General features: G+C 30.0%; 1 long non-coding RNA gene across 1 annotated transcript; it reads left to right on the top strand.

The window, feature by feature from the left end:
* The first annotated feature begins 9,813 nt into the window (after positions 1-9,813).
* LOC143047506 (uncharacterized) lies at positions 9,814-14,915 on the top strand. The gene is made up of 3 exons (XR_012969586.1): positions 9,814-10,035; positions 13,138-13,223; positions 14,316-14,915. It is a non-coding gene; the product is annotated as an uncharacterized LOC143047506 (long non-coding RNA).
* The last annotated feature ends 8,134 nt before the right edge of the window (positions 14,916-23,049 follow it).

The following is a 23,049-nucleotide window of genomic DNA, read 5'->3' as shown; positions in this document are numbered from 1 at the left end:
GAATGTTATATCAAGCAACTCTAGAATGTTATATCAAGCAACTCTAGAATGTTAATTCAAGCAACTCTAGAATGTTATATCAAGCAACTCTAGAATGTTATATCAAGAAACTTTAGAATGTTATATCAAGAAACTTTAGAATGTTATATCAAGCAACTCTAGAATGTTAATTAAAGAAACTTTAGAATGTTATATCAAGCAACTCTAGAATGTTATATGAAGAAACTCTAGAATGTTATAACAAGAAACTCTAGAATGTTACTCTAGAATGTTAATTCAAGAAACTTTAGAATGTTATATCAAGCAACTCTAGAATGTTACTGTAGAATGTTAATTCAAGAAACTTTAGAATGTTATATCAAGCAACTCTAGAATGTTATATTAAGAAACTCTAGAATGTTATATCAAGAAACCCTAGAATGTTATATCAAGAAATTCTAGAATGTTATATCAAGAAACTCTAGAATGTTATATCAAGCAACTCTAGAATGTTATATCAAGAAACTCTAGAATGTTATATCAAGCAACTCTAGAATGTTACTCTAGAATGTTAATTCAAGAAACTTTAGAATGTTATATAAAGCAACTCTAGAATGTTATATTAAGAAACCCTAGAATGTTATATCAAGAAACCCTAGAATGTTATATCAAGAAACTCTAGAATGTTATATCAAGAAACTCTAGAATGTTATATCAAGAAACTCTAGAATGTTATATCAAGCAACCCTAGAATGTTATATCAAGAAACCCTAGAATGTTATATCAAGAAACTCTAGAATGTTATATCAAGAAACTCTAGAATGTTATATCAAGAAACTCTAGAATGTTATATCAAGCAACTCTAGAATGTTAATTCAAGAAACTTTAGAATGTTATATCAAGCAACTCTAGAATGTTATATTAAGAAACTCTAGAATGTTATATCAAGAAACTCTAGAATGTTATATCAAGCAAATCTAGAATGTTATATCAAGAAACTCTAGAATGTTATATCAAGAAACCCTAGAATGTTATATTAAGCAACTCTAGAATGTTATATCAAGAAACTCTAGAATGTTATATCAAGAAACCCTAGAATGTTATATCAAGAAACTCTAGAATGTTATATCAAGAAACCCTAGAATGTTATATCAAGAAACTCTAGAATGTTATATCAAGAAACTCTAGAATGTTAATTCAAGAAACTCTAGAATGTTATATCAAGCAACTCTAGAATGTTACTCTAGAATGTTAATTCAAGAAACTTTAGAATGTTATATCAAGCAACTCTAGAATGTTATATTAAGAAACTCTAGAAGATAAGATAAGATAATTTTATTAACCAATCATGGTGCCCAAAATTTGAGCTATACAATCAAATGAATTACAAAATAAAGCACAGAAAATGATTAGAATGATTAAAGTACATTTAAACAAAAAACCACATGAATACACATTTACACTAATTAACCTGATATAAATCAAGTTATTGACAAAACATAGTTATGGGTGCCACTGTGACCTGGAGAAATTACATAAATCTTTATAGTTCTAGGTCTATGGGAGACAACTCCTGATCAATTTTATTTCCTATATATATATATATATATCTATAAATATTTTTTCTTCTATTTTTTTTTTCTTTTTCAAACAACAATATTTTCTATAATTTTCTTTCGTTCTTCAAAAAGGGAGTGTAATAAATTAGATAAGTTTGAAGTAACAAACAAATCTTCAGATGAAAGAATCCAAACAAATTTCATTTCATCAGATAATCTTGAAAAATTTTTGAATTTTGAATTTAAATTAGATAGATGTTGAGATCGAGTATCTTTTAGAACAGGACATTTTAAAAGAAAATGTAGTTCGTCTTCAACTGCGTTCTTACATAGCTTACACTTTCTGTCTTCAGCTTTAATTCCAATATACCTCCCTCTTTCGATTTCAAGATCATGACAGCTAGTTCTAAATCTTGTGATTATTTGCCTGTCTTTTTTTGAATTCATTTTTAAATATGGTTCAAACATAAAAATATTTTTAAATTTTCTGTAAGTTCTTAATTTATTACCAGATTGTAAATTAGTACACTTCCCAGAATTGCTTTCTAAACTAGCTAACCAGCTTTCTTTAAATTTAATAGTTAAAGATGTTTTTACTTTTTTTAGAATATGGTTTTGTTTAAAGTTTGACTGGTTAACAAATAGATATTCTAAGTCTAGAAATTTAAATATATGTTTAATGCTTCCTATCCAAGATTCCTGGTTATGTTTGTCCATAGAATGAGATAGATTTATGGCTTCCCTTAGAATAATATTTGAAGGTTCAATATCTTTCATAAGATGGATCCAATATTTTACCATATTCATTATTACATAATACAGTGTAGGGAGTGAACCTAATTCTCCTCTACATGCCATATTTGATGTTTTTATATTAACTCCAAGTGAAAATTTACAAAGCTTAGTATGAATTTTCTCTAGTACAAGATAATCAGTTTCTTTTGATATAAAGTTATCCAAATGTATTTGTTTCTTATGTGGTATATAACCCCAAATTTCAGATCCATACAACAAGATTGGTCGGATTGTATGGTTATAGATGTGTAATAAAGTACTAGGTTTTGGGCTTTCCACTGAAAAGGTCTTCCTTAATTTGAAATATGCTTTCATTCCTTTGTTATAAAGTTCTTTCTTTGCTATTTGGAAACTCCCAGACGATGAAAAATTTATACCTAAGTATGTGTAGTTCTGTACACATTCTAAAGTCTGGTTTCCTAATGATATTTTAATATTTTTAAGTCTTCCTGATTTGTTAAATACAAGAACCTTGGTCTTTTTTGTGTTAACTGTCATTTTATAATCAACTGTAAATTTATTTAATTTGTTAACACAATTTTGAAGTCCTTGCTCTGATGATGATAAAAGAACTACATCATCAGCATACATTAAAATATTTAAGGGATGTGTATTTAATGGGATTGGGTCACATGTTTGGTCAAAATAGGTTGGCAAATCATTTAAATATATATTAAAGAGACAGGGACTGAGATTATCCCCTTGTCTTACTCCTATATTTGATTTAAAAAGGTTTGTCCTGTGTTGGTCTATTTTTACACAAGTTTCTGTGTTTTCATACATACATTTTATAATGTCATAAAATTTTGTTCCAACACCTATACATTTAAGTTTATAAAAAAGGTGGAGATGTGAAACTGAATCAAATGCACGCTTAAAATCTACAAAGCATGCATACACAGGCTTCGAATTATTTTTCACAAATTTTTGAATGATGGTATTTAACACATACATATGGTCTGTTGTGCGACATCCTTTAGTAAAACCAATTTGCTCACTTCTAATTATATTTCTAGTTTTTAAAAATTTTGTCAACCTGTTATTTAGAATTGAATTAAATAACTTGCCTATGTTATCTGCAATAGTAATGCCCCTGTAGTTTGATGGATCATGATTAGATCCAGACTTGTGAAGGGGGGTGATAAAGCCTTGGCCCCATAATTTTGGGTAAATACTACTTGAAAATACTAAGTTAAAGAGTTTTTGTATTAGAGGGATACAAACGGTTTGGCTATATTTTATCATTTCATTCGAGATCATGCTGAATCCACTCGATTTAGAATTCTTAAGACTTTTTATTGCTTTTTCTATTTCCTCAGGTGTTATCAAGTAGTCAAGTTCATTAAAAACATTTTCATTATGGAATGATTCAAGTTTCTTCTTAATCAAATCATCACTATATTGTTCATTCTTATTTAATTTTTGAAAGTATTCTTGCCATTCAGATGGGTCGATAGTATTCTCAGATTTGTTTTGACTATTATTTGAGATATTTTTAATTTTATCTAGTAGTTGCCAATAGGCTTTGGGATTTTGATCATATAAATTATCGAGTTTATTCATGATGTCTTGTTTGAATTTTCTTATTTTTGCTCTTCTTTGTTTTCGATACGATTTCAGGCATTTAAAAAAGGACCCTCGTACATAAGGATCTGTGTTGTGATTTTGCATTAATTTGTATTTTCGATATAAGTTTTGTTTTAGATTTATTATATCTTGATCTTGCCATTCTCTATTCTTTTTAATTTTCTTCTTCTTGCTTTTTTTTGGTTTTCTAATAATTTTCTTTAGTGATAAATCTGCGGCTTTTAGAAAAATCTTATTTAAATCTTCTGCGGCATTATTAATTGAATCTTGGTCATAAATTTTATCTTTATACTGTCTAATAAAATTTTTGATTTCATTTGAATTTATGGCATCTTGAAATGCTGAGACTGAGTTATCATCCCATATATATTTATCTGGCATTAAAGCTAGATTTAAGTTTCTTTCATAAATTTTTGTGTTGCATTTTAACATGCATGAGATCTGACAATGATCTGAGAAATCAGGTAAAAAATTATGAGTGTGAAAATATGTGAAATTTGGTAAGAGTTCCTCAGATGCTAAAAAATAATCGACAACACTACTTCCTAAAGGTTGGAAGCAAGTGTGTGCACCCATTAAATCACCCATTGTTCTGCCATTAAGGATACGCAATGATGAAGATATACATAGAGATAGGAGTTGTCTGCCCCTAGTGTTAATAGAACTATCTTTACTTTTTCTTTGAATTAGACTAGAATCACATTTGTAATTGTCAAATAATGGAATATGTTTGTCTGAATCCATTTGGATATGATCAATTTCACAAGCAGTTCTTGCATTTAAATCTCCTGCTATCATGATTTTTCCTGATTGGGAATATTTTACTATATCATTTTCAATCATTTCAAGAATATTATAATTCAATTTTCTATAGTAGGAAGAATTTTCAGGTGGATTGTATACAAAACAAATGTATAAATCTTCCTGAAACCCGAAGAATGTTCTGTCTAACTTTAACCATATAAAATCATTTGTGGCATGTTCTAAAAATTTAACACCCGGTCTTATTGTATTAAGTATATATACTGACAAGCCACCATGTCTTTTCCCACTAGGTTTGGTTCTAGGTCTTATAAGATGAACCGGTCTTTGAAAATTTGGAAGTTCTAAACAATTATCCAGATCACAGTGGGTTTCTTGCAAGCAAAAAATGTCTTGCTGTAAAAGATTGTCAACAAATATATCATCTTCAAATTTGTTAAATCCCTTACTAATATAACCATTGATATTCCATGTTGAAATTTTCAAGTTTTTTTTTGTATAAATCATGTGTGCTTACAATGATCAATAAAATAAGCATACACTAAAACCAGTAAATATAAGTCATAAAAATATGAGTTGCATGTAACTGTGTACTACAGAGATTTGTGATGTATAAAATAAAGTACATATACATTTGTTTATATTCATAAAAATTGTACATTTTCTTAGGAAATGTATACATATATCAGTTGTTGCATGTGTGTACATACATGTATTTCTATAATTTATAGACTCGCACAATATTTATGTCTGAAGATATTGTAGACAGACTCTCTCTGTAGAGGAGAAGAGTTAATAATAAAAATAAAAAAAAAAAAAAAAATTTACTTATGATTATATACATTTATAATATAATTATTTTTTTTTCTTTCTTTAAAATCTAGTTCTCATTCATGTATCTTTTAACATGTTTTACAAATAAAAAGTCAGTGTCATGATGATCTTTTTAACTAACTTTATCTGTCCTGATTTTAATATTTTTAACTTTTGTATTACCACATATCATTTGCACCAGTGTTTTGAGTCTTTAATCTCACATTAAAAAATTAAATAATAATCCATATACAGATCATAAAAACAGTGACCATGGTACTTAAATTCTTAACTAGAGAAGTACATGTATATGTAGGAAACTATAAGTATATAAACATCTATAATAGTGCAAAAATAATAAACAATTTAAAGTCTTGTTACATTTTTACATATATGTGCCTATTCAATCATATTATCTAAAGTATGGATAATTCCAGTCATAATTGTTTTGATCTGATATCCAACTACCTTGAGTGTTTCTATTTCTCTTAATATTAAGTGCTTTATATAATGCATATTTGAGGTTTGTGACAAACACTTTGGTTCCTTCAAAGTTGAGGTGTACCTTGTCAAAATTTAGAAATCTATAGTTTGCATTGCCTCTGTACCCCAAGGAAGAATTATCACAAAGGTGTATGTACTTTTTATGCATGAATATGTGCTGCAAGATTATATTGCATTCTTGTATTTTTTGGTTCAAGATATAAGAGTCTCCTCGACATATTCCCAATGAGACTACTATAGAAGCAGATGGCCATTTTACATGTATGCCATCAACTAGTGAAGCGAATTCTCCACAGGCGTTCTCCATGTTTTCTTTGTTTCTTACATCATTTGTGAAGAGGTGCAAGGCTATACAATCAAATACCTCAGTACAAGATTTAATATATGATTTGGTGTTTTCAATTGTGTAACATAACTGTTTTCTTACTGAGTAGCCTCTAATAAACTCATTTGTTCTAATTGGTCTTAGGTAAGAGTTTCCTAACAATAAAATCTTTTTTTGTGTGTTTTTTTTGTTGATGCTACCTCTTTTATTGGTTTGTCTATCTATACTCTGCCTTGTGTGATCAGGGTTTTTTGTTGTTTGACTACTTTGGCCTGAAATTCTGTTTTGTGTGTTGCCCTTTGGTGAATTACCTACAGAAGAATGTTATATCAAGAAACCCTAGAATGTTATATCAAGAAACCCTAGAATGTTATATCAAGAAACTCTAGAATGTTATATCAAGAAACCCTAGAATGTTATATTAAGCAACTCTAGAATGTTATATCAAGAAACTCTAGAATGTTATATCAAGAAACCCTAGAATGTTATATCAAGAAACTCTAGAATGTTATATCAAGCAACTCTAGAATGTTACTCTAGAATGTTAATTCAAGAAACTTTAGAATGTTATATCAAGCAACTCTAGAATGTTATATTAAGAAACTCTAGAATGTTATATCAAGAAACCCTAGAATGTTATATCAAGAAACCCTAGAATGTTATATCAAGAAACTCTAGAATGTTATATCAAGAAACCCTAGAATGTTATATTAAGCAACTCTAGAATGTTATATCAAGAAACTCTAGAATGTTATATCAAGAAACCCTAGAATGTTATATCAAGAAACTCTAGAATGTTATATCAAGAAACCCTAGAATGTTATATCAAGAAACTCTAGAATGTTATATCAAGAAACTCTAGAATGTTAATTCAAGAAACTCTAGAATGTTATATCAAGCAACTCTAGAATGTTACTCTAGAATGTTAATTCAAGAAACTTTAGAATGTTATATCAAGCAACTCTAGAATGTTATATTAAGAAACTCTAGAATGTTATATCAAGAAACCCTAGAATGTTATATCAAGAAACCCTAGAATGTTATATCAAGAAACTCTAGAATGTTATATCAAGAAACCCTAGAATGTTATATCAAGAAACTCTAGAATGTTATATCAAGAAACCCTAGAATGTTATATCAAGAAACTCTAGAATGTTATATCAAGAAACTCTAGAATGTTAATTCAAGAAACTCTAGAATGTTATATCAAGCAACTCTAGAATGTTACTCTAGAATGTTAATTCAAGAAACTTTAGAATGTTATATCAAGCAACTCTAGAATGTTATATTAAGAAACTCTAGAATGTTATATCAAGAAACCCTAGAATGTTATATCAAGAAACCCTAGAATGTTATATCAAGAAACTCTAGAATGTTATATCAAGAAACTCTAGAATGTTATATCAAGAAACTCTAGAATGTTAATTCAAGAAACTTTAGAATGTTATATCAAGCAACTCTAGAATGTTATATTAAGAAACTCTAGAATGTTATATCAAGAAACCCTAGAATGTTATATCAAGAAACCCTAGAATGTTATATCAAGAAACTCTAGAATGTTATATCAAGAAACTCTAGAATGTTATATCAAGAAACTCTAGAATGTTATATCAAGCAACTCTAGAATGTTACTCTAGAATGTTAATTCAAGAAACTTTAGAATGTTATATCAAGCAACTCTAGAATGTTATATTAAGAAACTCTAGAATGTTATATCAAGAAACCCTAGAATGTTATATCAAGAAACTCTAGAATGTTATATCAAGAAACTCTAGAATTTTATATCAAGAAACTCTAGAATGTTATATCAAGAAACTCTAGAATGTTAATTCAAGAAACTTTAGAATGTTATATCAAGCGGGTTCGACGACTTACAGAAAAGAGCGACGATTTACAGAAAAGAACCGAAAAGGACCGAAAAGGACCAAAAAGAACCGAAAAGGACCGAAAAGAACCGAAAAGAATATCGATTTTTTTTGTAATAGAAGGAAATAAGCAAATTGCATTTAATCATTAAAAACCTTATACTGTGACAGGACTAATTTTAACTCACATGTATTTGGAAACAACAGGTAGGGTCGGATGCCTATCTTATAGAATAGAAAAATAGAAAAGATTTTGTTTATTCACCAAATAAGGGCCTCTAGGAGGGCATATAGCATACAAACAATAACATATGCAATACACAGACAATAGATATGTAATATAAGTAATAAAAAAAAATACTGCAGGAAACACGCAACAAAATAATAGCAATATACTATAATTCAATTAATACTAGTCTTGACATTGACTAATGTGCTCCAGGTTTATTAGTGTATTTTACCTATATAAATGAAAAACATGAAGCATAAGTAGTTAGTGCTGAGAAATATATCTACACATATAAATACATTAAATTACACACCGTTTGTTTTTGAAATAAATTTACTGCACACATTGGCGTTTTATCGTAGTTGTCCTATCAGCCAGTTTCCTTTTCCTCTGACCTTTCTTCTTTCCTTTCGACCTAGCTTCATTGACCACTCGTCTGCCATCTGTTGACTTAACCAATTTGGTCTTCATACGGTATCGGCGGAACCTGGCAAAATATTTGTACCTTTCCATTAAAGTTTTGTTTGCCCAAACATGCCTGTCAATCTGAAAATGTTCGTGTGTGCTCGCAAGCGTATAAGGTCCTCTCCCTATCACTGCTCTCCGTAAATCTTTATAGTTTGCCTCTACCATGTCTGTCATCTTTATTACAAAGTCAACTAATGACTGAGGCTTCCAATCAACAGCTATCTTCAGAACATGATTGTACGATTCACTATTGTTGTTAGTCCACTCTCTTTCAATTCTTCCCGCATTTTGCGGCTCATATATTTTCCCTTTAAGGACTGGCTTCAAAACCGTTGAAAAGTAGCCTTTCAATGATGGAAATTTCTCCTTACAGAATTCTTCGACTTCTTCACACTTTTCTTCAAAAACGGCACTATCGTCTGCATTAGATATGCCATTTCTTCCAAAAATGCGTTGCTCGATATCTAATCTGTCCTTTCTGTGCATCCCAACTCCATTTTTCATCTTTTCTGAAAGGTTTAGTTTCAAATGCCGTGTACATAATACATCAGTGACATATTATATGGTTCTGTCTACATGTACATGTATTACCTTATAATATTGCAAGATAAAATTTTCATTGTCGATATACAAGTGAATAAGAAATATTAATTTATGACTGTCCAACAATTGTTCTACATGAATTATATTTTATAAATTATAAAACATGCACTGTTTTGTTCAATCTCGGTCGCTAATTTTATTAGTTGGAACATTTCAACAATTCCTTATAAAGTTTTGCGAATGAGTATATTTTTTTTTTTTTTTTTTTTTTATCTAAAATCCGATTTATTGCACTATTGCTGTTATAATTAATACCATGTCTACAGCATTTGACAGGGCATCCCTGAAGCGTTAGTTTTACTGAACAAACAGGGAGATTGTTCAGTAAATTATTAATAATAATAATAAATGGTTAGATTTACATGTTACAATATTGTGTATACAGATTATACAGATTACTACAGAAATTATTTTCCGGAAAAAAATACATTCGTGAACCGCTTTGACTCTGTATATATGCTAGTTGACCTGGTCATGACCTATTGATCAAGGATTACACGATGGAGGCAAATTAACAGTCGAAGCAGTTTGTTGTATATTAATTATGTAGGTGAACATACTTGGTTACGAATTGAAGTACATTATATAAGTATATTTATTTATGAGTATGTGATATATTAAATGAAGGATGCGTCAGAATAGTAGGGGTTTAATCTTTATCACTGATCATGATCATGACGAAGTCTACAACACGTGGTTTTAAGATTAACTAATATAGAGACACATGTATTGCTGAATAAATTAGCATATAGCATATATGCGAGAATAATAATTACATGTATAAGCTTATTTCTTTCAAAATTTTACCATGTTTACCACCTGAAAGTGTCGAAATATTTAAGTAGTTCAAAAAATCTTTTTTGAACAGGGCATACACATCAAAATTTGTAGTTTTATAATTTGAACTGTGAGTGCACTTGTGGATAGAAAATGTAATGAGTGTCACCAACAGATTTATATCATAATAATTGATATCACCGATTTTATATCCTATAATGAGATTTCTGTAGTTTAGGATATGATGACCTATTTTAACTTTATTTAATAGTATTTTGATCTTTTCCCAAAAAGTTTTAAAGTAACGACATTCTAGGAAAAAATGTTTATAATCTTCTGTTACATTACATAAGTCGCATTTACTGTCTTCTTTTATCTTCCATTGAAAAAGCAATTGTTTGCAAGGAAGGATATGATGCAGCAATTTCCATTTAAATATTTTTAATCTGTTATCTTTTAAATAAGTAAATATAAAGTTAAGCATTGATTTAATTGGAATTAACGAATCTAAATTTAGGACACGTTTCCATTTAAAGAAACCTGGAGGCGTGTCTTCATTTCCACTATTAATGTGTGTGTATATCTGTTTTGTTTCCATTACTTGTAAAATTATTATCTTATTTTTTTCTTTTGTATTGATGCAAAGGTTAAGTTTATTTTTTACTTTTGATTTTATTGATTTTTCTGATTTAAGTACCTTGAGCCATTCATTTGGTAAGGCATAATTAAGTTTTGAAATTTCAAACATTAAATTGGATTTTGAGGATATTTTATTAGATATTATTTCTTGAGAGATATTACCATTTTGGTCTATTATATCGTTAACGTATATAATACCTTCTTTTATCCAATTTATAAAAACTAAACACTTTCCTTGAAATTTTATCAGTTTGTTTCCCCATAAGATTTGTTGTCTAATGTTTTTAAAATTCATATTGAGTTTGGTATTATTTAAATTTTGTACTTTGAACCAAGACTTTACAATTTCTAAGTAGAATTTTGGTAAAGTTTTATGTAGGTTTTGTATTGAGTAAATGTTGTCTAGATTCATGTAAAGTAGCATGAAATTAGCACCAAATTTATTAAAGTAAAATGTCGGAATTACTTTCCAGTTAGCAAAATCATCTGCAGTAAGTCTTTTTATCCATGCTATTTGTAGTGCAGTTATATAATTGTCTATATCTGTCATTTTAAGCCCTCCCTCAGTAGTATTTTTGCTAAGGGTGGTTCGTTTGACCTTTTCTCGTTTACCATCCCATATAAAATTGTAGATAATAGTTTTAAACTGTTGAATAAATTCATGTGGTAGGTTTGTGACTGAAGCTAAATATGTAAGGTTAGGTATAAGAAGAGATTTTACAACTGTTATTTTACCTATCATTGTAAGATTTCTTTTTTTCCAATTACTTATTAATTTGTCACATTTCTGTATTATTTTTTCAGTATTCAGCTTATCACATTCAGCTCGATCTGTTCCAAAATAAACTCCTAGACTTTTTATTGGTCCTTTATTCCATGTTATATTTTCAAACTTATCTTTACAATGTTTTAATTTTCCTAACCAAATGCCCTCAGTTTTTGATCTATTTAATTTTAAACCTGATAGCGTTCCAAAGATTTCAATAATATTAAGAGTGTGACGTACTTCATCTTTTGATTTTAGAAAAAGTGTTGTGTCGTCAGCTAATTGAGAAATCTTTAAACTGTGTGTTTTAGTATCTAGCTTAATTTGAAAACCTTTGATGTTGTTGTCTTGTCTTATTCTGCAGGACAAAATTTCTACAGCAATAACAAAAATCAGGGAACTTAACGGGCAGCCTTGTCTAATACCGCGTTTAATGTTATATGGTGATGAGACCCACCCATTGTTTAACATACACCCCGTTATGTCTTTGTACAGAGTTTTAACCCATTTGATAAAAGGATTTGGAAGGCCGAATTTCTTGAGTGCTTCATACATAAATGGCCATTCCAATGAGTCAAAGGCCTTGGAAAAATCTATGAAGAGCAATGCTCCTTCAATATTAAAGTATTCTGCATGGTCTATTATGTCTTGAATTTGACGAATGTTGAAACCTATATATCTATTTTTTATGTAACCATTTTGGTCACTATGGATGATTTTAGTTAGTATTGGTTTAAGACGTTGTGCTAAAGAATATGCCATAAGCTTTGTATCAACATTGAGTAAAGTAATTGGTCTATAGTTGTCTAAAAGAAGTGGGTTTCCCTTTTTATATAATAAAGAGACTACTCCTATTTTTTGTAGTGTGCTCATTTCTTCCTTTTGATAGCATGTGTTAAAAACTTTAACAACAATTTCTTTTAAATTTGTCCAGAAGGTTTGATAAAATTCTACACTGATCCCGTCGATGCCCGGTGATTTATTTAATTTCATAGATTTAATAGCTTCTGTACATTCTTTTATGGTAAGCTCCCCTTCTAGATTTTGAGTTTCCTCATGAGAAAGAGTTTTATCTACTTTTGTTTCTGTTATATATTTTTTTATTTCATTTTCATTAGGATTTGTACTTTTATATAAATTTTCATAGAAGTTTTTTTCTAACTTTAAAATTTCAGATGAATCTGTTATAATTTCTCCTTTTTCATTCGTAAGTGCAGAAATATTTTTATGAGTTTGTCTGGATTTTTCAAGGCCTATAAAAAATTTTGTGTTTTTTTCTCCTTCTTCTGTCCATTTTACACGTGATCTAACCTGAGCTCCCTTTGCTTCATTTATGTAAAGGTTCTCTAGTTTTTTCTCAGCATTGTTTATTCTATTTTGAACATTATTATCCTGTAAGTTTTCTGCATTTTCGTTCAATTTTTTTAATGACAGTTCTAATTTAATTATTTCATTTTTATTTTCAGCTTGTTTTTGCCTACAGTATTTAATGGTTATGTCTCTTACTTCAGCTTTAAAAACGTCCCACTTAACTCGAGGATCTACAGCCGTAGTAAGTATTTTTTGTTTATAAGTTTGAATTAAGTTATTAATGAGATTTTGATATTTTGTGTCATTCAATATACTGTTATTAATTTTAAAGAAACCTCGGCCTCTACTGTGTGCTTTGTGTCTTAGCTTTAATGAAATTGCCTGATGATCAGTGTAAGAAATAGCAGCGGGTCTAATATCTGCTGCTGTAATATGTGGTCTTATATCAGAGCTAATAAGAAAATAATCTATTCTGCTTGCTATGTTAAAGTTATTTTTCCTTCTCCAGGTGAACTGTCTTTTGTTTGGGTTAATTTCTCTCCATATATCAACTAACTTATGTTTTTTTATTAATTGTTTCAAACTATTTACAGGTTTATTAAATTTTTGTGTACTTGTACTTTTTCTGTCGTTTTCAGTCAGACTTTCATTTATATCCCCTCCAAGTATTAAAATGCCTAATCTATTATTTTCAATTAAGTTGTTTATTTTTTTGAAGAAAGAATTTCTATTTCTTTGTATATTTGGTGCATAAACATTAACTAAAGTGAAGATGTTATTATCAAGTTCTACATTAATTAGAATAAACCTGCCCTCCTCATCTTTTATTTCATTTATTATTTTGTGATTTATGTTTTCTTTAATTAAAATTGAAACACCTCTGGATAGGGAATTGCCAAAGCTATGGTATATCTTACATTTAGTTTCACTATTTATTACATTTATGTTTTTATCGGTGAAATGGGACTCTTGAATAAACAAGATGTCACATTTTTGATTTTCACACCAAATATATAGTCTGTCTCGCTTTTCTTTTTTTCCTAGCCCTTGGCAGTTCAAGGAGCAAATATTTAAATTATTACTCATCTAAATAATGAACTATACATGTATTAGCAAAGATTACTACAGAGATATACATCATAACAAACTGTTTTAATTTGTTGTATACAATACAACTATGACTAAACGTATAATAGTAGTAATGCATGAGTATATATCATATATATGTATCATTATAATATGTGTTTTTTACAATAATACAGTTTTGTACTTGTGCCTGTATGTAAATGTATATAGGAGCTTGATTTTCAGAAATTACTTTTTCTATTTTCAGATATTTGAATTGTTCAATAAGGAGTGTTCGAGTGCTCAACAACATTATAACTGTGATCAAATGAAATATATTCTCAACAGTTTTTGATGACGTCTTAAATTTTCCATACATTTGAACCTGGAAATGATATCTTTTTGTGTAGAATTCTTTGGAGATTTTTAAATGTTCACTTAACGCTGCTGTACATGTGTGTATCATGTGTTTTAATAAGATATGGATCTGTACTTCAAGTGAATATACTGCGTCAAAATGATTAGCATAGCTGGTTGTGGAATATGTGTGTCTTGATAGTATGGTGCAAAAATATATGAGTGCAATTTGTTTCGTACTTCCTGTGTGTGATGCGGTATATGGTGATATACTACATATAGTTGCGTACCATATTTGCAATTTCGTAGGAATATGAAGTGGTTGGTATATTTTCCGATTATTCTTGTTTGAGTTGCAGAAAAAAGAAGATTTGTTTGTACAATCAGTGCTTACGTGTAATAAAAGCATTTTGGTGATGAACCGAATTAAACAAATGCAGCCTAATGACGTGGATAGTAGAACTAGTGATCGTTTCATTTTGTTAACTAGTGAATAAAAGTTTTTTCTTTTTGTTGGTTTAATGCTTGTATTAAAATTATCTGTTTCTTTCAGACATATGTTTTTGTTGGTATTTTGTGAATAAACATACATATAAGATAAATTACATATTACACTGTTTTCTATTTCTACATCATCATGATCATCAATTGAGAACATATGATCTAGTTTTGTGTCATATTTCTCTTTTTGATTGGTTAATATACATGTACTACTCTTATCAACACAAATACAATATACAATATGTATAGAGGATAAGTAGTTTTCATTTTCGATATCATTATTCAAACACATATAATCTAAATTATATCGTATTTTTTTTTTTTTTTTTTTTTTTTAACATAATGAATAAAAGTCATGAAAAAACATAAAATGAGAACATTGTTTATGTTTACCATAACATCAGTTGGACACATACAATCTATTATTACAAAGAGTTCTTTTTTTTGTTTGTATTTTACACTATAAATAAAAACACAGAAAAAAAGTAAATATATACAAATGTTCATGGAAATAGGTATATAATTTTACTATTTAATGCTTATAAAATTTATATACATTTAGTTGAGCTGGATGATAGTTAGGGTCCCTTTGGTTTCTGAATATTTGATGTTCGTTCGTGAATTTGGTCAGTTGATGTTGTTGCTGCGCGTTTGTCTTTGCGTCCATCAGGGGTTCCAACATTGTTGTTTCCTTGGAAGTGAAAGAACAATGTTGATTGATTAGGATTGTCCTCGTTGTCTTTATTAAGTTGTTGTGTACCGGTTTTTTTGCCAGACTTTTTTTTAGCTTTTGCCTTTTTAATTTCATTGTTATGTTTGGATGCTGAAATGCCTTGGTGTTCAGGTTCGTTCATAATGAGAGCTGCATCCTTTTTATTTGAAGCATTATAGCTGAAACTTGCGCTTGTCACATTGAAATTTTGCATAAAAGACGGAGACTGGTTGGTGGTTCCCATCTTTTCAGTATTTGTTTTAAGTTCAGATGTATTTTCATTTTCACTTGTTGAATCTTCAGATTCATGCATGCTAGCATTATTGACGTTGACTGGATGTTCTTGAGCGTGGGCAATAACAGTCTCGAAATTTGGACATTCAGCTTTCTTATGTCCTGGGTTGTTGCATGTTGTACATACCCACTCATTTGGGCATTCTCTGAGCACGTGCCCAGTTTGTAGACATTTGTTACATGTGAGCTGAGATAAATCAGTTTTCTGTTCTTTGTGTAACAAAACGGCCATATATTTACCAATTTTAAGAGTTCTAGGCAAGACCTTTTCCATGGGTTCACAGTATAATATCCTGTCTCCTGTTTGGCAGTTAGTGAGTAAACCGTCCACTCTGAGTCGCTCTCTGTCTAATGAGTGGACTGTCCCTCCAAGATTTTCTACTGCCCTCATAATCTGTCCATCCTCAGCAGAGCATGGGATGTTCTTGACCCTAACACGCCAGTGATGAGGATTGTCATGATCGTATACCTTTGAATTAGGATTGCGGGTATAGATTTTCAAAAGTTTTTTCCTTAAAACCAGTCCCTTTGTTATTAAGGTGTCTCTGTCAGTTTCAGAGTCGGGATAAATTCGCCACATCCCTTTTACCCTTTGCAAACCTCTGAGGTTCCTAGAATTAACAATATGATCAATGGATTTGTAAAGTTCAACATGGTTGAGAAACTGACCTATGCTTGGTTTGACATCACCAAACAGGTCTTTCTCTAGCAGGAAAACTGGCTTAACCGAACCAAGTATCTCGTGTGGGTTCATGGGATTTTCAACCTGATTGTTGGCCATCAGACCGTTTTTCACTGCGTTTTTGTATGACTCGGGTAGGTTTTTAATATGGCTGACATCAGCACTATTGATGTCCGAACTTGCCATCATCAAAATGGTTATTTGTCCGTATATTTGTGAAAAATATTGCAACAGATAGTTATAATACAAGTGTCTACCTAGTATGCACCTATTCAGTATACTTATACTCTGGATTACGTCTTTAAACTACTGATTTTACTTGGATTTGTAGGAGCGAAAAAATTTCCGTGGAATACCTTCGGCCCCTTACGTCCTAAGTATATGAGTATATTATATGTATATCACGTAAAATAGAAAATATCATATAAAACATGAAGAAAATTTAACAGGAATTATTGAATAAATACTAATAAGTTTGAGTACTTTGTTCTATTTGTTTGCCTTTGTTTGTGTTTTGTGTGTGTGTGTTACATGTTAAATTAATACACATTAATTATGACTTTGACACGTTAAACTTGTCTATGATTTGAAATCGTTAAAGAAAGGTCCCGTTATCTCCATGAACAAGCTTATCTATAATAGATACATGTAGCGCAGGCCAATATTTATCACCATCGGACATCGTTTCGCTAATCTACATATATCTGTTTTAAGTGGTTTATTAGATAAAATAAATAGAAATCAACAGGCCATTAATTTTTTCACACCCTTTATCTATACGCTAATTATAAGGTAAACAATTATTAATTATACCGAGAGCGGGTGCGCTTTTCATTTATTTATATTTCCTATGAAAGACGAAACGAAAAGACTATACAATACTACTGAATAATTGGGACTATTATACTAATTTAGTATCATAATCCGATCTAATAATGATGTCATTTTTTTTTATTAATAAATCTTCTTTTATCTAATGTAGCCCTTTATTTTATACGAATTAAGAAATTAAAACTAAACAAGAATCTCGTAAAGTTTGTCAAGTTTAACATGTAGCAGGACTTGAAATTTTCGTCCAATATTTTTATAATTCTATTTTCTAAATATTTACCTTAACAAGGACTGCTGGCAGTCAAAACTTTCCTGATCAAAACAGCAAAATTTGCAGTAAAATTTTAGTCCTCTCGTTGCCCATTGTTTTGTTAATTCTGATGACATTCCTTTGCCGACACAGCCACTGTGCACCCATTTTCCACACCCAAAGCAGAGGACGAATTCTGTGCATTCACAATCCTTACTACAGATACAGCAGGGGTACTGTTTTCGATATCGAGATTTACAACTACGTGCTCTCACCATTTTTTGTAATTTTGAAAACAAGTGAGGAAACAAGCCTTTTTATTTTTGTTAAAGTGACGATTATCGTGTTTAAATCACGTGCAACAAATATATTTGACATCTAACATCCGAGAGGAAATGGTGATGCTGACATGTATATTTTTTATATTACCATACCCAATGCCACTGGGCAATAAAACAAATATTTAAATGATAATTAAGATTAAAATTCTTGATGAAAAATAAATGATAATTAAGCATGCATGACTTGTATTAAAAATATATTTACTAAAAAAACATGTTAAATTGTTTCTTTTTTGTAAATTCACATATTCTTATAAATACACAATCTAAATTTTGAATTATGCATTCAATTTTATTATTACGAAGAATTGTTAACAATATACAAAAATCCGTGTATATATACATTGTTTTAACTTTATTTAATAAATATATATATATATCCTCTTTTCGGTTCTTTTCGGTCCTTTTCGGTTCTTATTGGTCCTTTTCGGTTCTTTTCGGTTCTTTTCTGTAAATCGTCGCTCTTTTCTGTAAATCGTTGGACCGTATCAAGCAACTCTAGAATGTTATATTAAGAAACTCTAGAATGTTATATCAAGAAACCCTAGAATGTTATATCAAGAAACCCTAGAATGTTATATCAAGCAACTCTAGAATGTTATATCAAGCAACTCTAGAATGTTATATCAAGCAACTCTAGAATGTTATATCAAGCAACTCTAGAATGTTATATCAAGCAACTCTAGAATGTTAATTCAAGCAACTCTAGAATGTTATATCAAGCAACTCTAGAATGTTAATTCAAGAAACTCTAGAATGTTATATCAAGCAACTCTAGAATGTTATATCAAGAAACTCTAGAATGTTATATCAAGAAACTCTAGAATGTTAATTCAAGAAACCCTAGAATGTTAATTCAAGCAACTCTAGAATGCTATATCAAGAAACTCTAGAATGTTATATCAAGAAACTCTAGAATGTTATATCAAGCAACTCTAGAATGTTAATTCAAGAAACTCTAGAATGTTAATTCAAGCAACTCTAGAATGTTATATCAAGCAATTCTAGAATGTTATATCAAGCAACTGTAAAATGTTATATCAAGCAACTCTAGAATGTTATATCAAGCAACTCTAGAATGTTATATCAAGCAACTCTAGAATGTTATATCAAGCAACTCTAGAATGTTAATTCAAGAAACTCTAGAATGTTAATTCAAGCAACTCTAGAATGTTATATCAAGCAACTCTATATGTTAATTCAAGCAACTCTAGAATGTAAATTCAAGAAACTCTAGAATGTTAATTCAAGCAACTCTAGAATGTTATATCAAGCAACTCTAGAATGTTAATTCAAGAAACTCTAGAATGTTAATTCAAGCAACTCTAGAATGTTATATCAAACAACTCTAGAATGTTATATCAAGCAACTCGAGAATGTTAATTCAAGAAACTCTAGAATGTTAATTCAAGCAACTCTAGAATGTTATATCAAGCAACTCTAGAATGTTATATCAAGCAACTCTAGAATGTTAATTCAAGAAACTCTAGAATGTTATACCAAGCAACTCTAGAATGTTATATCAAGCAACTCTAGAATGTTATATCAAGCAACTCTAGAATGTTATATCAAGCAACTCTAGAATGTTAATTCAAGAAACTCTAGAATGTTAATTCAAGCAACTCTAGAATGTTATATCAAGCAACTCTAGAATGTTAATTCAAGCAACTCTAGAATGTAAATTCAAGAAACTCTAGAATGTTAATTCAAGCAACTCTAGAATGTTATATCAAGCAACTCTAGAATGTTAATTCAAGAAACTCTAGAATGTTAATTCAAGCAACTCTAGAATGTTATATCAAACAACTCTAGAATGTTATATCAAGCAACTCGAGAATGTTAATTCAAGAAACTCTAGAATGTTAATTCAAGCAACTCTAGAATGTTATATCAAGCAACTCTAGAATGTTATATCAAGCAACTCTAGAATGTTAATTCAAGAAACTCTAGAATGTTAATTCAAGCAACTCTAGAATGTTATATCAAGCAATTCTAGAATGTTATATCAAGCAACTCTAGAATGTAAATTCAAGAAACTCTAGAATGTTAATTCAAGCAACTCTAGAATGTTATATCAAGCAATTCTAGAATGTTAATTCAAGCAACTCTAGAATGTTATATCAAGCAACTCTAGAATGTTAATTTAAGAAACTCTAGAATGTTATATCAAGCAACTCTAGAATGTTATATGAAGCAACTCTAGAATGTTAATTCAAGCAACTCTAGAATGTTATATCAAGCAACTCTAGAATGTTATATCAAGCAACTCTAGAATGTTAATTCAAGCAACTCTAGAATGTTATATCAAGCAACTCTAGAATGTTAATTCAAGAAACTCTAGAATGTTAATTCAAGAAACTCTAGAATGTTATATCAAGCAACTCTAGAATGTTATATCAAGCAACTCTAGAATGTTATATCAAGCAACTCTAGAATGTTATTATCGACTCCTAGGAGTCGATATTAAGAATTGAACGATGGACAGTCAGTGCGTGGATTTTTCTTGTTACCTGATTGGAAGATATGAAGAGACGTGAATAATCAAAGTTTATTGATTGGTTAGAACAATCCAAACCTAGTAAATTTCCTTCAATCCCGTAGAGTATCGGATTTGTCCTCTCTATTTTAGCAATTAGATTTTTCCTGGTCATTAATCATGCATATTCATGATATTGGTACACAGGTAACTTTTATCTATAAATAGTCGAATCTTCTGGAGTTTCGTAAACAACAACGTTAAACGATATATACTACTTCATAACGTGTGACCTCACGTGTGTGGTAAAATTTGTTGATTGATGCACGTGTTCTAGTATTCTAGTAAATGAATAAATCTACAAAGCGAGAGCACTTTCCATTTTCATCAGCTAAGAGTCGACTAGCCCTTTTTGAAAGGCTAATGCTTGTATCAAGATGCAATTGATCTGACTGTCTACCGTTACAAATATACTGAAGAGCAACACATATTTTTGTAATTTGTTCATGATTGATCCTCGTATAACTATTATTCATGCTTACCATAGTTCCTTATGGTTAGAAAATTCAATACGTGAATCATATGAGGTTATGGGACATACCGGAATATTGAAATCGCACGAATTTTTTGAAAAAGAAATTTGAAACCCATAAATGTTTTTTTTTTTTTTTTCTTTTTTTTTCTTTTTTTTTTTTTTGTGGACTTTCTTTCGAGAATACTCACAAAAAATATTGGACCTCTATATTGCCGAGAATAAGCAAGGAAAATCTGAATCTAATATCTGTAAGGTTATCAGTGACAGATATTACAAACCAAATTAACGACAAAATAGATGATTTCAGCTTCCCAATTGTGAACTTTCCATTCTATGTAGCAACATTCCAGCAGCGCCTGCATACGGAGTATATTTGCTAAAACACACTTTAATGCATGTGACAGAGGCAAATAAAGGCAACAGTAGTATACCGCTGTTCAAAACTCGTAAATCTATGGACAAAAAGCAAAATCGGGATAACAAACTAAAACTGAGGGAAACCCATTAAATATAAGAGAACAACGACACAACATTAAAATGTAACACACACAGCAACGAACTAAGCATTTTTATTTAGACAAAATCTGATGAGAATAACAAATATAACATCAAAACCAAATACATGAATTTTGGATAGAAAAGTACTGTGAAACGTCTTATAGTAATGTGAATTCACACTCAAATATAGGAGAAAACAAACGACACAACGGAAACACATCGTAAAAATGTAACACACACAGAAATGAACTATGATATAACAATGGCCATTTTCCTGACTTGGTACAGGACATTTTTAAAGAAAAAAATGGTGGGTTGAACCTGGTTTTGTGGCATGCCAAACCTCGCACTTTAATGGCATTGTTAAATATAACATTAAAATGACAACATAATATTACAGGACTACAATACAAATAAATAGGAGAACGTATTAGGCAAAGAAACACATGAATAATAGATAACAAAAGGCATCAGGTTTAAAATTCAATACGTCAAAAACGCGCCTCATCCACACAAGACTTACCAGTGACGCCCAGATATAAAATCAGAAGGTACTTAAAAATAAAAGAAAACGTGCCCAACATAATTGATCTCTCATCAGTGACGCTCGAAAACACAGTTTTCACAATTTATCTCACTCGCTGATAAATAGGTGTTCATGAATGTTGCGTCCGTCCGTTGTCTACGTAGTTTATGCAAAATTATAAATTGGTGTACGCTTACAGGTTACAAATCATAAATGTTATAATAAGTGCATAGTATTCACGGCCGACACTCGGCTAACCGAGAGATTGGTCGGTTAATCTATATTGAGTATGTGGCTATATGGGCGATTGGTCTGTTAATCGGGTTGGTTATACGTCTGTTAAGAGTAAAACGCACAATTTAATGTCAAACTCTATTTAATATACAGATTTTTGGCATATTATAAGAACCAAATCAAAAAAAGAAAAGTGTCTGACAAAATGATATCTATCATAGAACATTTTCCACCTGTAAAAATATTTCGTAGTCTGCGCAGTTTTCAGTAAAACTAAAAGGCGTCGCGCAAGTATGTTTTATTATGCTTATCCGCATAGCAATTTTTTTAATAAAAGGCGAAACAAACATTATTAGATATCATTTAAAGGACACAAAATAGTACTTTGGTTCTAAAAAATAAATTGACATTAGTAAATATTTCATAATTGTAATATAACGTGAATAATACCACGTTTTAGTGAAAATTATGGGAATAAAGTCTGTTAATGGGTTGGACAATTGAAATTGTGTCAGTTAAGAGTTATTTAGCCACGACAATAGTTTTGCTACCTTTATATTTTCCTATTGAAAAAGTTAAGAATGAGATGTTCTTGAGTAAAAAAAAATTGACACTGAATACGGTGCAACAGTATCCTTCTAGTAAGAGCATTTTTATTTTGACTTTCTTTGCATTTTATTGAAAGATGTGTCTATGGATTGATTGGCCGCTGGAATATGCATGCATTTATTATTAACGCTTTCAATCAGCCTTTTTTCTGTGTGT

This window comes from Mytilus galloprovincialis, chromosome 10 (genome assembly GCF_965363235.1).
Source record: "Mytilus galloprovincialis chromosome 10, xbMytGall1.hap1.1, whole genome shotgun sequence".
In the NCBI taxonomy this organism is placed as follows: Eukaryota; Metazoa; Mollusca; class Bivalvia; order Mytilida; family Mytilidae; genus Mytilus; species Mytilus galloprovincialis.
This window is presented reverse-complemented; position numbering and strand designations above follow the sequence as displayed.